Source organism: Empidonax traillii, unplaced genomic scaffold (assembly GCF_003031625.1).
Source record: "Empidonax traillii isolate 1590-97213 ecotype Southwest subspecies unplaced genomic scaffold, ASM303162v1 scaffold543:size1229247, whole genome shotgun sequence".
Classification (NCBI taxonomy): Eukaryota; Metazoa; Chordata; class Aves; order Passeriformes; family Tyrannidae; genus Empidonax; species Empidonax traillii.
In genome coordinates this window covers 386427-400957 of record NW_020955736.1, presented here as the reverse complement: position 1 = coordinate 400957, position 14531 = coordinate 386427, and positions in this window count along the sequence as shown.

The following is a 14531-nucleotide window of genomic DNA, read 5'->3' as shown; positions in this document are numbered from 1 at the left end:
AAACTGCTCTTTGCTTGAGTTGTGGTATAATCCCACTATCCTGAGACTCCTCTCCTTGCACAAAGTGCCTCTTAGTGCCCTGACAGTATATGTAAGGCAAATTAATGCAAATGGACGATTTTCTCCTGTCAAAATTGTGCCATTCTATGGTAAATAATTCTTTGACCACACAGAGGTGTTTGAAAATTTAAGCTCATCTGAAATACTAAAACAACTTTTGAAAGTATGAAAATACTTCAGCACTGGAAAAAAAAATAAAGTGATTGTCCATTTCAAAGCAACATTTCAGTTCGAAAAGTAGCAAACTTTGGTCATTAAAATTTACTTCAAATCAATGAGTAAAGCACCAACCCAAACTAAATGGTATACATTATCTGAAATATCTTTTAATATTTTAAAAAAATCATATTTCTTATGACATTTTGTATTTTACTTTATTTACTTTGTTTTCTTCATCTCTGTATTTCAACAATTGTGTAGTCTTTGTCCAGGGGCAAGTTTTCATCAAAATTTCTTGAACCTCTGTAGCAACTGACTACAGCCACAAATGGCTTTTAATGTTATTGTCCTCAGCAGGCTGGTGTACAGCTGGTGCAAACCTGCACAAGTCAATGAGTTCTCTGAACTCAAAACTTACACAGCAGTTTGGGCCATAAAATATGGGGACTTGCAGACACCCACTTAGTTCAAGTGGAGGCATTAAATAGCCACATATCCACTGCTGGTAATGGAGTCCTCCACTGGTAACACGTTTTACTTCTCACTTACTGGCAGCACAGTTCAGCTTTTTCAACTCCTGATGGCAGGACCTTCCCCTGATCATGTTGCTGGCAGTCAGGGGAGGCTCCTTATTCTGGAGAGAGGATGAGGTCTCCCCTGTTTGCCTTCTATTCAGCGTTGCTCTGTGGTGCATGCAATGACTCTAATGAATTCACTCAAACTTCCTTGGGAAGCCCATACATCCTTGAAGTGGAAGATTGTTGGTTTGTTTTGGAGGTGGTGGTTTGTGGTGTGTGTGTGTTTGTTTTTTTGTTTTTTTTTTTACCCTCTCTTTTTCTTTCTAGAAATAGATTCATTCTCTGGTGGACCGAAAACAGCCATTGCTGCGTTCCTGCGCTGTTGAAAAATTACTGCCAGAAGTGTTTGCTGACATCTAATCAAGGCAGAGATGAGGGATTTCTTAAAAACAGTACTTCTGATGCATGTCAGCTTGCTTTGCTTGGTCAGTTATTGTCACCTCAGCTCTAAAGAATTTTAATTACAGTAGCTGTTATGATCACCTTCCCTGAGGGAAATATAATTTTCTTATATTTGAATTAATTTGAGTGAGTGCAGTTTACCTTCTCCTTAGAGCAACTTGTCTCATGGCTTGAAATCTGAGCTATCCAAACTTTCCAAATTTGTGAACAGATGCTACTGGTGGGACTCCCCTGTGTGCCAGTCATTTCTCTCCCCAAAAAGATGTGTGCACACAGGCAGGTTCTGGGCACATAGCTGTGATCAAGAAGGCTGAATCCAGCCTTAGGAGTGGGCAGCTGGGCAGCTCCAATCCAGCCAAAACAGAAAAATCTCTCACTGAGTTGTCATCATTGCTCTTAGACAAATACCAGTGACCTCAGGACTCCTGCTTCATGTTAGAAATTTTGGAGCAGAAGTTTCACTAAAAATAAATAAAATACAATCTCCCGTTTGCCTGAATTTCTACTGAAAACAGGAATTTTATCTCCAAGTTCTCTTTGGCACTTCTAAACTGTTTTTGAAAGTTACTCCAGTCACAGATATATATAAGGAATAAATCAGAATTGTGTCCCTGTGGAAGTTACAACAAACTGTAGTCGTGAAAAGCTACTGGAAAGGTGCTTTGATTTAAGCATTTGGATATTTTCCTCCTATTTCAAGCCATTTGGCAGCAGTGTTTACTTGGATTCAGAAAGAACGAAAACTTACCTGTTATGGGAACATGATTTTTCCTTCTAAATGCCTTTCTCTCTTCTGCAGCTGTCTCAGATCTCAGTTGCAGATAGCTGTCCTCAAAGGATGCTTTTCCAAAAACTCCATATTCCTTATCTGTAGAAGTTGCAGTAGCTCTTTGGTTCTTAAGCCAATGACAATAATGGCCTGATTAATTTCTCTTCTGTCATCCTCTACTTTGCGCCTTCCATAATGCTCCTATTACCATGATCAGTATTTTTATCTCAGGAAACAGATGAATTTCTGATATTTATAACTGCTTACTCTGCATGGTTGTTTTGTCAGAGTGCAGAGAATTGCATTAACAGTTTGTTCACCTTCTCATACCTTCAAAGCTGTAAGCCATGTTCTATCAACCATAAATGCACTTTATTCCTTGGAGCACATGCTCTGAATTTACAACAGTTTTGTAGAGAAAAGTCTTTGGAGACATTAATTTTGTAATTCAGTTTATTCTGCTTGAATTATGAGCCAAGTAATAAATCTACATTATTTGTCTGCACTGGTGATTCCCAGCCAATTGTGTAGGCTATTCTACAAGGAAGCTGTCTTCAATGCTGTTCCTATTAAATGATATTACAAAGTTTTTGCTTTCCCTGGTTACAGGGTTTATGTTTGAGAGGTCTTGTTCAGCTTTTCTAGTGTATGTATTCCTATAGCATCTTCAAAGCTATCTAAGCAACTTTTCCTTATCCAAACAATGTGTACCTTCTCAAGACAGATTGAAATATCAATCTGTCAGTTTGCTTTTCAAGACCTGAATCTTCTACAGAAGTGAGGAACTCCATAAATATTGGATACCAGTGGATAGAGACAGATAATAGCGGATCTTAATATTAAGACTTAGGACTTCGGGCAGTTTTTGCATCAGTCTCCATGAGGAAAATTAGACATGATGAAATGGCTGGTAAATTAACAGTAGTTAAGGGGAAGGACTTGTGTGGGAATGGAAAAGGACAGTTTAGAGGCTGCTCAAGTTAGATCAGTTCTTGGTTAAATACTCCATGCAAGACCTAATGAAGTGGCTGCAGTTCTCTGACCTCTGAGAACTGCTAGAGGATGGGTAAATTATAGTCCAATCAGATGTTCATCCATTACAGAAAGATGCTGGTGCAACTAATAGAACTTGGAATTTAAGATATAACAACATGATAAGCACCAGGTCAGTATAACTTGAGAAGATCAAATACTAATAGGGCTAGGAATCTAATATATAACAATATGATAAGCACCAGGTCAGTATAACTTGAGAAGATCAAATTATGTCAGACAGGACTAATATGCACCTATAATTAGGAAAAAAAACCAGAAGAGGAGATCTTATATAACTCGACTCATAAAATACTGATCTAGTCTAACAGGACACTCTTAGAAGCAAATGGGGTTTCTAAATGTATCATAAGGTAACTGCAAAACTACTAGGGATAAAAAATAAATGAGGGGATTAAGGGCTCATTCTCAAAGTGAAAGAAGGATTTCTTGTTGTAGGGATTCTCCTGGCCTGGAGTGTGTGGAATAGTTTCATTAATCACCTTGGAAGGTGGAAAAGAGAGTAGAGCTCTAATATCTGCAGACACTACTAAACCCAGAAGGGGATTGCAAGCTCCTGGGAGGAGAAATCTGAAAGACTGAAAGCAAGGTTAGAAAAGATTCATGTTTGTCTTAACAAGCTGAAGAAAAGATATGTGGGAAAAATGTCTTGGTGAGGAGAGGTGCAGAACACTATCCTGAGGAATAATTAATTGCATACGTATAAGAAAGAGAGCGCTCTTGGCAAAGCAGAAGTTAAACAGACACTGCTGAATCACTGACTGAATGTAAGTGAATAATCCCAAGCTGTGAAGAGTAAACCACATCCTAGGGTATATGGCAGACGTGCTGTAAGTTTTACTCCTTCTACTTTACTCAGCATCCATAAGACCTTGTCCTGTTCCCAGTTTTAGGCAGTGCACTGTAACAGATGGGCCAACTGGAGGGAGCCCAGCAGAGAGAGTGCTGGTAATCCACAGATGCAGAAAACATCATCTTTAAGGTGAGATGGGAGGAATTTGTTTTGCTAAGCCTGAAGATGAGAACACTGAGGAGGACATAGTAACAGTGCTCTCTGGATTGCCAGCAAAAGGAAAGAAATAATCAGTTCCTTGTGTCTACAGACATGACAGGAAAAAACAGCTTAAAAATGTAGCATTGGTTATTGAGGTAAGACATTACAGAAAAGCATGTCACTGTAATGACAGAACAAGTCTCTGTCTAGAATGATTTAGGTGTAGCAGATCCTGATTTTGGACCAGTGCTGGATAAGACAAAATTCTCAGCCAGAGATATGTTCCTTTGTGGTGAAAGTGTTACTGCAGCAAATGAGGCATGAAGCACCTCACCGTCCCAGGAGTCACACACTTGAAATGAGGCACAAAATAAAATGAGAGCTAAAAAGTTGAAAGGCACTGGAACAGTTGATGGCAAGGTTCCCTTCAAAGCCCTCTTTATCTGACTTTAAAGCATGTCTTGATGTAACTTGTTTGGGGGCATCTCAAAAAGTGCCACACGATATAAATAGAATAAACAAAATAGTTGTGACCACAGACTACGGAGACATAGTTTGGGTTTTGGCCACAATTCTCTTTATGTGAGAAAAAAGGTGACTGGATCAGAACATTTCTTGCTTCTCTCACCTTTAAATTGTGCTAATCAGGCTCTTTTTTTGCATTCTAGAAACTTTAATTTTGCTAACCATATTCAAGCCCCAGTGATTAGAGTCTGACAGTTTTGATATTTTTCTTTTCAGAGTATGATTACAGGCAGAGTCTTTCTAAGACTTATACTTTTCAGAAATCATAGAGTGTCACCTGTTATAAAACCCTCCCATTTTGCACACAACTAAATCTTGCCTGTTTGAGCCCAAGAATGAGAAATGTAATCCCTAGAATTTTGTAAGAAAAGCTAAAGTAGGAAGAAAATTTTAAAGAGGATATCAACTATTATAATGCTATTGTTACATTATGGCTATCATGATGATGTAAAACTTCTGTCCTTACTGAAAATTTTGTAAATGTTCTCAGTTTTTGTTTAAAGAAAATTAATTTATTCAGTCTCCCAAATACACTGATTTCTGTAAGCTTGTGCTTGAAGAGTACTTAAACTGCAGCAAATTCTTTGAGATTGCATAGAGTGAAGAAACAATATAACCACGTTATCCTTTTTGCTAAAACACTGCTTTATGCTAGGCAGCATAGGTAAGCATAGTGACTGATGGATAATTCTCCCTTATGAAACTAGAATGTATTTTAATAAAATAATTCTTTGTAAATACTTTTGCATAAGGACAGAGTAGTGCACACACCCAAGTGGAGTGTGATGAAACTGCTCTTGGAAATGCATGGAAATCCAAAACTAGTTCTGATGATGAGCAAGAATTTGGCCTAAGAAGAGATCAAGTAACAGTGACTCATTATCAAGCCAAATGTTTTCTTTAAGTTCATGGTTTTTTTTCTGCTTGCTCATGTATTTCCACACCCTCATGCCTCTCCTGTTCCCCAGACATGGCCTAGGTTATATAAGGTTCATATGAAAAAACACTTGGTCCTATAATCTTATAAATCAAAGTAAATTGCTTTTCTAATGCTTTAAATAAGTTGCTGGTAATCTGTTTGTAGTCATTTATAATGGTTTAACGTGGATCTGCAACTGTTCAGCTTGTTCCTACATCTGTTTCAGCAATTTAGGGAGAGCATCATCTTGTGTTGTATGTGAAAGTCATTTCCTATAAACAGAATGAGCTGTGAGCTCTCTATTAAGGGACATTCATTTGGAGAAGGAAGGAGAAAAGACATAATGGCTATTAGGTTGTTTCATGGTGTATTCATGAGGGGTCTCTCATTTCCAAGGTCGTAACTCAGAGCAGCATTAACACAGCCTAGGACAACTCAGATTTTACTCACTGGATTGCTCAGTTTCTCCCAGTTAAAATGAAATTTTTTACTCCCACAGCCTCCAAGGGCAACATCTATACAATTAAGGTAGTTTTATCAGAAAATCACTGGTCCTAGGCTGTTTTGCCTTCCCATTGGGTTCTCCAAAATGCAATGCTCCATGTTGTCTCTGAAACCTGTAAGCTGTAACTCCACTATATACTTACTTACTGCTCAGAAATTGAATTTTTCAGACCATTCCCACTGTGGTGTAGATGCTACTTTCATTAAGCCAGCAGGCTGAATGAACAAGTAAAATGGACTTGTGCTAATATAAACAGTTTGGAACTGGCTTTAATTGAAAAAGCTGTTACTATCAGAATATTTTATGTTTCTGTATGCAGAAAGATCTCTTTTTCATTTTCTCTAGAAGCACAAAAAACATCTGTCTGGCAGGCAAGTGATTATTAACTCAATTTTAAAGAAATTCTCTAACAATTAATGTATTTACCATTGGCAAATATAAAGTCCTCAATCCTTTTTATTCTATACTGTCTTTCAAAGGTGTAGAGTGGAGTGGTAGCATGAGCAGTAGCCCAGAGAGTCCAGCTTCTGACTGCTTCTGTGTGATGCTCTGCCATTGGTTCCAAGATATTGCATTCATTTTGAAACAGCAGGACTCCTTCTCCCCAAAAATTAGATGTCGGTGCAAATCCTGGGGATGCAAACTGAGCAAGGAGAGGTGGCTGCTATCAGTGCTGGTGTAAGATCATCTCCTTGTGTACTCTCTGACCAACTAGACCCAGGGACTCTGGTAGGATACCTGAATTTTGTTATGCTGGTAAAAAAATCTGAGATGATTTAACAGGAGTTGAATTTAAGTTCAAGTTACAGTAACTTATGTAAGAAGAATAATACTTGCAGACACAATTCTATAATATCATTTGCTTTCTTGAAGCACTCTATTTATTTTATGCTCAGCCCATTTCCCATTTTCTTCATGCCAAGCATATAATGCAGACTCCCATAGCTTGACAGTTTTCCCTTAACAGCCATCGCAGGACACGGATGATTTTGAACATCTCTGGAATTTTAGCACACAACTTGGCTGGATTTGTTACAATGTTCAGCAGTAAAATAACTAACAATGCCCCCATTGAAAAGGAGGTAGTTAGGTTTCAGACTTAACATTCTTTTGGAAAGTAAGGGAAAAGCCATATTCTCAGAGCTGTAATTTCAGGTGTTTATCTTTGCAATGTCCCACATTTCACTCTCTCATGTTTTCACAGTCATGGAGATTACTGGTTTCATAATAATACAAAAGTAAACTGAAATTCCTCTATATCAATGTATAGCAGAGCATGGCTGATTTCGTGGATGGGGCTCTGCAGAGCACAGCTCAGCCTGGGAACAGATGTGCTTTTCTCAGCCCGGCTCTGCTTATGAGGAGATTACTGTGCATCAGTGCTGACTNGTAAAATGTTGTCCCTGCTTGAAACCTCAAGACAAATGAAGAGCATCTACCTTTTCAATCACAGACATGCTGTACACGAACACAGTTCTGAGGAGAAGTGAACCATTTCATCCACTGGAAGGCTTCAGGCCAAAAGTTGAGGTTATAACTGATAAAATTATGATAGTGAAAATATTTAAATGAAAAGAACAAAAATGATAACAAATGAAGTGATAAAAAATATTATTAATATAGCGAGTGAAACTGTGCTCTGACTGTGAATGAAATAGACAGTTGCTCAAGCCAAAACACTCACAGTATTTACACGGAGCTTTATTAGAGTCAGAATCCTAGTAGCACTGGTAGAGTATCTTCAACAGCTTCCTGAAGTATAAATATTCAGGAAAGTTTGGCTATACACTTTAGATATTCCTTGGGTAAGTCTGGTGCAGTGAAACAGTGTGGCTAGAAAAATGATCCACACCATAAATTTTTGAAATAGACATGACAGCTGAATACTTTATTTAAAACACTATACTTCCTGACTTTTGAGAAACAGACCAACAGCACATAATCTACTTCACAGGCAATTTTGGATAACAAGACAAAGCAAAGTAATTCCAGACTAGAGTTTCTCAATGAGTAGTAAATCTGCTGAAAAATATTATTTGTGAGAGACTGAAATATTCAGCTAACCAGATAGAATTCACTTTCAGCCTTTAGCTGAAAGGAATGTAGAAAATTAAACATGGTGAAATGCTTCACCCTCATGTTTTGAAATAGAAAATCTCCTTGAGGAAAGGACAAAAACTTTTTCATTCTACATTTTTTAAAAAATTGCGTGACAGGAACTGTATAATTTTAGCTATAAATATGAAGCTCAAGTTCACTGTACAACTATGGTGCAGCTCAGGTCTGTCTGTGCAAATCCAGAGAACCTTAGACACGAGTTCCCTGGGTGTCCCAGGAACTCTTTCCTCAGCTAGCTGCATAGATTAGATAATAGACTGATCTGAATCAGTGGAGAGACTTGAGACAAGGTGAACTTAACCCCTAGCCTGCTTCACCATAAAAGCATCTGATTATCTGGCACAGGAACTCTCCAGGTGGGAATTTCAGCCTGTCTTGAAGCTTTCCCAGCAGCTCCAACTGTTCTTGGACCAATCCCTGTGTTAAAATGTGTTGATTAATATCAAGAGAAGAGAATCTGATCCCTTCTGAAGGTTCCTGAGGTGATTTCTGCTGCAGAATTGATCAAATTGAACATAAATAAGACATTTCAAATAGTCAGTACAAACTCCTTCAGTGAGTGCTGAAATGGTCAGGGGTGAAAAGTCTTTTGAATATGCTAAAGATAGATAAGAGATTCTTTCTATGTAGTTTCTATGTAGTAGAACCACAGGTGGGGTGGGTGTAAGAACTGAGTATAAGAACAGAGGTTTGGAGACTTTCACTCTGAACAGCTGAGGGTGCCATCGCAGAGACCCTCAAAAGTCCCTCGTCACCATTCAGGCATTGACCAACCATTTTATTTGAGATGATTGTTTCCTCTTGGGAGCATTATCTTGTGTAAAGATCCCAATGGTTTTGGATTCTTTTGAAGATTCTGTCTGGTTAGTGTCCAAATATTCCTCATTTATAAGTCAATAAAATAGATAGGGGAAAAAAATTGAAAAGCTAAATAACTGTGGATGAAGTATCTTGGTGTTAGTCAAATTATTTTCTTCTGTTTTGTTAATTTCGCCCCTCTTTCCAAAAACCGAACAATTGCAGAGTGTCCAATAAAATGAAACTCCAATCATATGGGAATTTTTAAAATTAGATTCTAATTCCCCATCTCCTGTTTTTGTTTCTGCAGTTTGTGCTCTCAATTGATTAACTTCACCCTGGCCCCTCAGATTTTTAGATTTCTCTGCTAAGTAGCTGAGCTTAAACAGAATAAATTTTACATGCATAGCTGGGCATGTTATCATAGGTTCTGTGCTTTTATGTCCAGTGTCATTCTATTCACTAAAGGGTGAGTAGCTATATCCACATTACTCTTTTTAGAAGGTCAAGAGGAAGGTCAAGGGCTTCCTCCAGGAAACCATATATTCACAAGCCAGGTATTCATAAATATCACTCTCTTCCAGCTCTGTTGCCTCACCATAACCCATCCTAATCATGGTAATTGCAGCACTTGAGAAAATATCCCACAGATGTGACCCATTCCACTATGAGTTTGTTCTACTCATCCAGCATATTATATTTAATAAAGTTGTATAATATAATTTAACCATCTGTTGGTTATATTTGGATATATTGAGAACTGGAGAAGAAGAACCTGCTTTGTGGGATACAGCAGAGGAAATGTGAGAGGGAAGCAGCTGAAATTTGTAGGTACCTTCCAAAAACTGGACAGGCTCAACCTAACTTCTCTGGGCTCCACCACCTTGACTTCCCGAGGGTTCCAGTGCCAGGCAAGGTGACTGCTTGGGTTGTGCTGACTACTGCTTCGTACTGACTACAAACACAATTCTGTCTTCCTGCAGGACCTCTTTTTCCTGCAGCCCTTTTTGCCAGCATCACATGCTTAGGCTGACAGGGAACTGAGAGCAGGATACTGGGAAAATGGAAGCTTTAGTCTGACCTAGCCGAGTTACTCCTAGGGGTTCAAGAATCGTTAGGAGAAAAACAACATTATCAAATAAAGCAAATCTTTTCAATCCCACAGAGTCAGCACATAGATAAAACCCATATGGGCTTTTTAGCTCATGGTGATCTGAAAAGGCCTTGGGTACCCACGTTTATATAAGATTTTGGTTTTTGGTTCACCCTACATTGCAAATAACCCATTCAGGTGTAGGAGAGGTAAACTTCAGTTAAGACAGGAAACACAAAGGGAAGTCTCTTCATCCTTTTAAATATGTCTCCAAACTAACAATGTATTGACGCAGCAAGAGAACCCCAGCTTTTAGACCACAATTCACTCTGCTCTTGCCCTAAAATAACTTAAGCAAAAAACAAAGTCAGTTCACCTGTAAGCATTCTTTTCTTCCTACTTGCTTTGTTTTATTTGATTCTTACTCAGAAAGTTGCTGAGAAGAAAGTGAGGGAACAACTTGTGGTTTGCATTGGGTAATTATAGCTGCTGCCCCACTGTTCTCTGCAAGTAATATTCCTCATGCCCTGTGTCACACTATGAGGAGAAATTCCTTTCTTGTTTGCACTTCCTACCCCAGACCTAACTGAATATCAATGACTGATGTTATCTGTGCATAGCTCTCTATTTGCATTTATACACTTTAACACCAATGAAAAGCTTGAACAATACTGAGTATAGACTATAATCAGCATGTAAAGTTTGTCGTGTGTCCCGGGATCTTTGGATGAAAAGCTTTCTATATGCCTCATTGTTATTAGTTTTTCCTGCATCATTTGTCAAGATAAATACGAAGTGTTGTTTAGCACAATGTACTGGAAACTTCTGACTTGCAAATTAATCTGAAATGTAGAACCATATAAAAACATTTTATGCATCTAGCACTGATGATTTAATTTTTGCTCTTGAGAAACAGTCGAAAAGGAAAGTTAGCAATACATATACACAAGTTAAAAGAACACATGTAATGAATTAAAAATTATTGCCTTCAGTTAGACACCAATTGTCACTATGGAGCAATGACTATGATGGGAATTAAATTAGATTAACATAGCCAACACAAAAAGCTTCTAATATACTGATAAAAATAGAAGCACAGGACCTTTCAGAATTCAAAGGCAGATTCAGCCACAAAAAATATTGTAGAAATCTATTCTAGTACTTTTCATGGAACTGAGCATGTAATGTCTGCTCACATGTAAAGATACCCTTGAGGAGGAAAAACAGGAGGAGGTGCTTTATGTTTATGCTTTGGGTTGTCTCTGTGGAAGGAAAATGAAGAAGTTATGAGGCTGATTAAACTTAAGTTGTGGTTGAGAATTATGCACAAATCAGAAATGAAGGTTGATTCTTCAAGGTCTTTCTGGTAGCAGAGATGATATTTTAAAAATTTTTATATATTCCACTTTACTCAGAAGTGTCACACAGTAATATGTTACACTCCCTCATGCTGTGTTAAGACATTTTCGGGAGGTCCACATGAGATAATGTGGAAAGAAATCTGAGATACATTACTGTGAGGAATGGCCCTTTAGGCTCTGTGAAATAAAGTGGTTTTGCTTTCTGGGAATTTCTGTCAACTGCTTGCTGTATTCTTTACTGTGTCCCTGTGAACAAAGTCTGAATAAGCTGGGAAACAACTTTTCTTCACTTAAGTCCTTCCCCTTTTGACCCTCACAGAGCTTCTCCACCCTTTTGCTAGCATTGGCTCCTGACCAAACAAGATGAGCCCCTGGGGCAGCTCCAGTCTAGTGCAAACTGATCCAGGACCCTAACTATAGCTGGGAGGGAATAAAGAAAAGAGCAAAATGTGTGTCCTTTTGATATTGCCAGTCACTGCCACTGACTATGGCCAGGTGGCTGGTCTCTTCATGACTTGCTCTATGCATTGGATGAGGAGCATCTGCTGTCCCTATGCAGGGGTATTTGTTCTGAATATAGATCCTAACACAAAGCAGAAACAATTACCCAGGGAGACCGTCAAGAGCTACACTCAGTAAGCACTAACTGAAGAGATGCGTGTTTGTGCTTGCTTAGCATTTTCTGGTCAAGCTATTTGGGGAGATTCACAGAAAATCTGTCAAGACTTTGTTGGGCTGTGCAAGTCTGGGAACACTTATCGTCAGTGCTCGTGGCCGAACACTCTCATTAGCACAACAAGCCCACACAAATACTGGACCTGACCTCAGGGTTCACTGTCTAATTTCTGCTTTTTCCTCCCTCTCTCTCAGTGGTTTAATTTCTCATAAATGTTCTGACTGTTGGGGTCAGTAGGTAGTCTTATAATTATGCAGACTCTGTTTCTCATTTTAAACAATTTTTAGCCCTTGAGGAGCCAGATTTGTCAATATAAATAGTTGGAGATAAAAGTTCATGAAATGGTGAGAAGATCATTTATGTGTGTGTTTCGAAGAGAAGGATTTTGCCTCCAAAGTGGAACAAGTAAGAGAATGTGAAAGCTAGAGAAGACACACCTGTGCTGTTGGCAAGCCTCCTACCAAGCTCGCAGCAAACCTGCCCAGTCCCATTCCCTAAAACAGTGGCTGCCTAGTTAATCTCGGCGAGGTACCCCAAATCTGAGAAGCCATTTCACTGATTCTATTCTGGTCCTCCCATAACCTGAATATTATGAGGATACAACTCTTGTTTGGGTCTCTATAAATCCATGGAATGGGTAGTAAATTTTACAAAGGACTGCTCTGAATTAACTTTAATTATTTGAAATCAGTTTATATTGCAATCTAGCTGTCCAGGCCGCTGCCTACATAAGATGATCCATCGAAAAATAGGTGTCTCAAGCCAGGAAAGATGATCCTCAAGTCTGCCTTCAATGCATACAAGCAACTTGGATAACTAGTTTTAAGCAGATCCTTTATTTTTAGGTGACTAAAGTTAAGATATACATTTCACACAGGAGTAGTTTCTTATAATTGTCAATTCAACCTCCTTCTTTGTTGACACTGAGAGAGCACCAGATGATGGTAGGATGTTTAATCCTACATTCTCTTTATTTTTTTTCTATGTAGTGTTAACAAGAAAGGGGTAGTATGATTCAATGGCAGTGGTAGCATTTGAATACAGTGGTTGCCAGAGTGAGATAAGCAAACTCACTTTTCATAGCCAGCCAGATACATCAGCTGGTAGGAATAGAAGCAATTTATATTCCTTAGATAAAAAAAAAAAAAAATTCTGTTAAAAACACTTCTGAAAGATATTTATATGAAACTTCTCACTGACAGAATCCTAGTCAAAAGTCTATTCATCTTCCCCTAAGAGAGGTATCTAAGATAGGGCAGATGAATCACCTTCTGGAGGTGCCTGTCTCTGAAGACTTCTATTCAGACATTTTTCTTTGTCTGTGTTGGGTGAGGTAAAGCACTGGCAACTGCTGCTTTTAACCCCAGTAATGAAAGTGGCTGGTGACAAACTAGAAAGTACAGTGAAAGTAAAAGATGCTTTGTTGCAGGACATGAAAATGCCAGAATAAACTTAGAAATAATTAAAAATTAAATGCTACCACCTGGGAAATTATTCAAGAAGAGGTCATAGGTTTTCAGCTTCCTGAAGAGATAAAGCTCACTATTCTGGGAAATATAACATCAGTAAGAGACTTAAATGCCAGAAGAAAGGTGTCCTTGAAGAACTCCAGAAAAAAAATCTAGAAACTAAAAACTTCGAATTAGATTCTCATTTACACTAAAAAATATTTTAATCAAATTTACAGTGTAGACTAGCATTGAAGTAGGTGTAATTCCACTTAGTTCCCACTAATTACTTAAGTGGTGTGAATTATTTTTTTTGAGACTGGGCTTTTCTATTCCCCAAATATGAGGCTGTCTTGAAAATATGAATGAAAAAATATCTATGAAGGGAATCTCAAGACTCACAAGAGCTCATATATATTCAGTAAATTACTGTTGCCTTTTTTATTACATGCAAACAAAAGATTTATCAAACTACAATATAGTATAGTCTGTTCAGCTGAAGCTGTCATCATGTAAATGTTCCTCATACAGAAAAAAATGATCGCAGGTTCCAAATATTTTCATAATTATCTTTAAATATAACTTTCAATAATATCCAGGATAATGTTTCAGTTCTGTGAATTTCTAGCCCATGCAGCCTCAGAGACCATAAAGAAATAACAGGACACAGAATAAGAAATGAAAACAGTTCATCACTGATTTATCGCCTCCTATTTTTAACCCGTTTTCCTAAGAAATCAATGCTTACACGTTCATGTGTATGTGTGTAGGTATTAAATTGGGCTTCCTGGACAATTTCAACTACACCTGTGAGAAAAGAAATCTCAAAGATAGTAAGGTTGAGAGTAATCTCATGTAACTTTGGATGGCTGAAAGTGTGGATATGTCCATTTGAACTGAACACCCCAGGCTCCTTTCACAGGCAGTGTAAGGGAATTGTCACTGTATGGGGTGATTTATGTAGTCTATTTTAGACATGGATTAGAAAACTTTTGCTGTAGAAATGTTTATTTTCCCTAGATATAGAGAGAAGTGAGCTAGAGGACAACTTTGGACGTCTAGACTGGATTTCA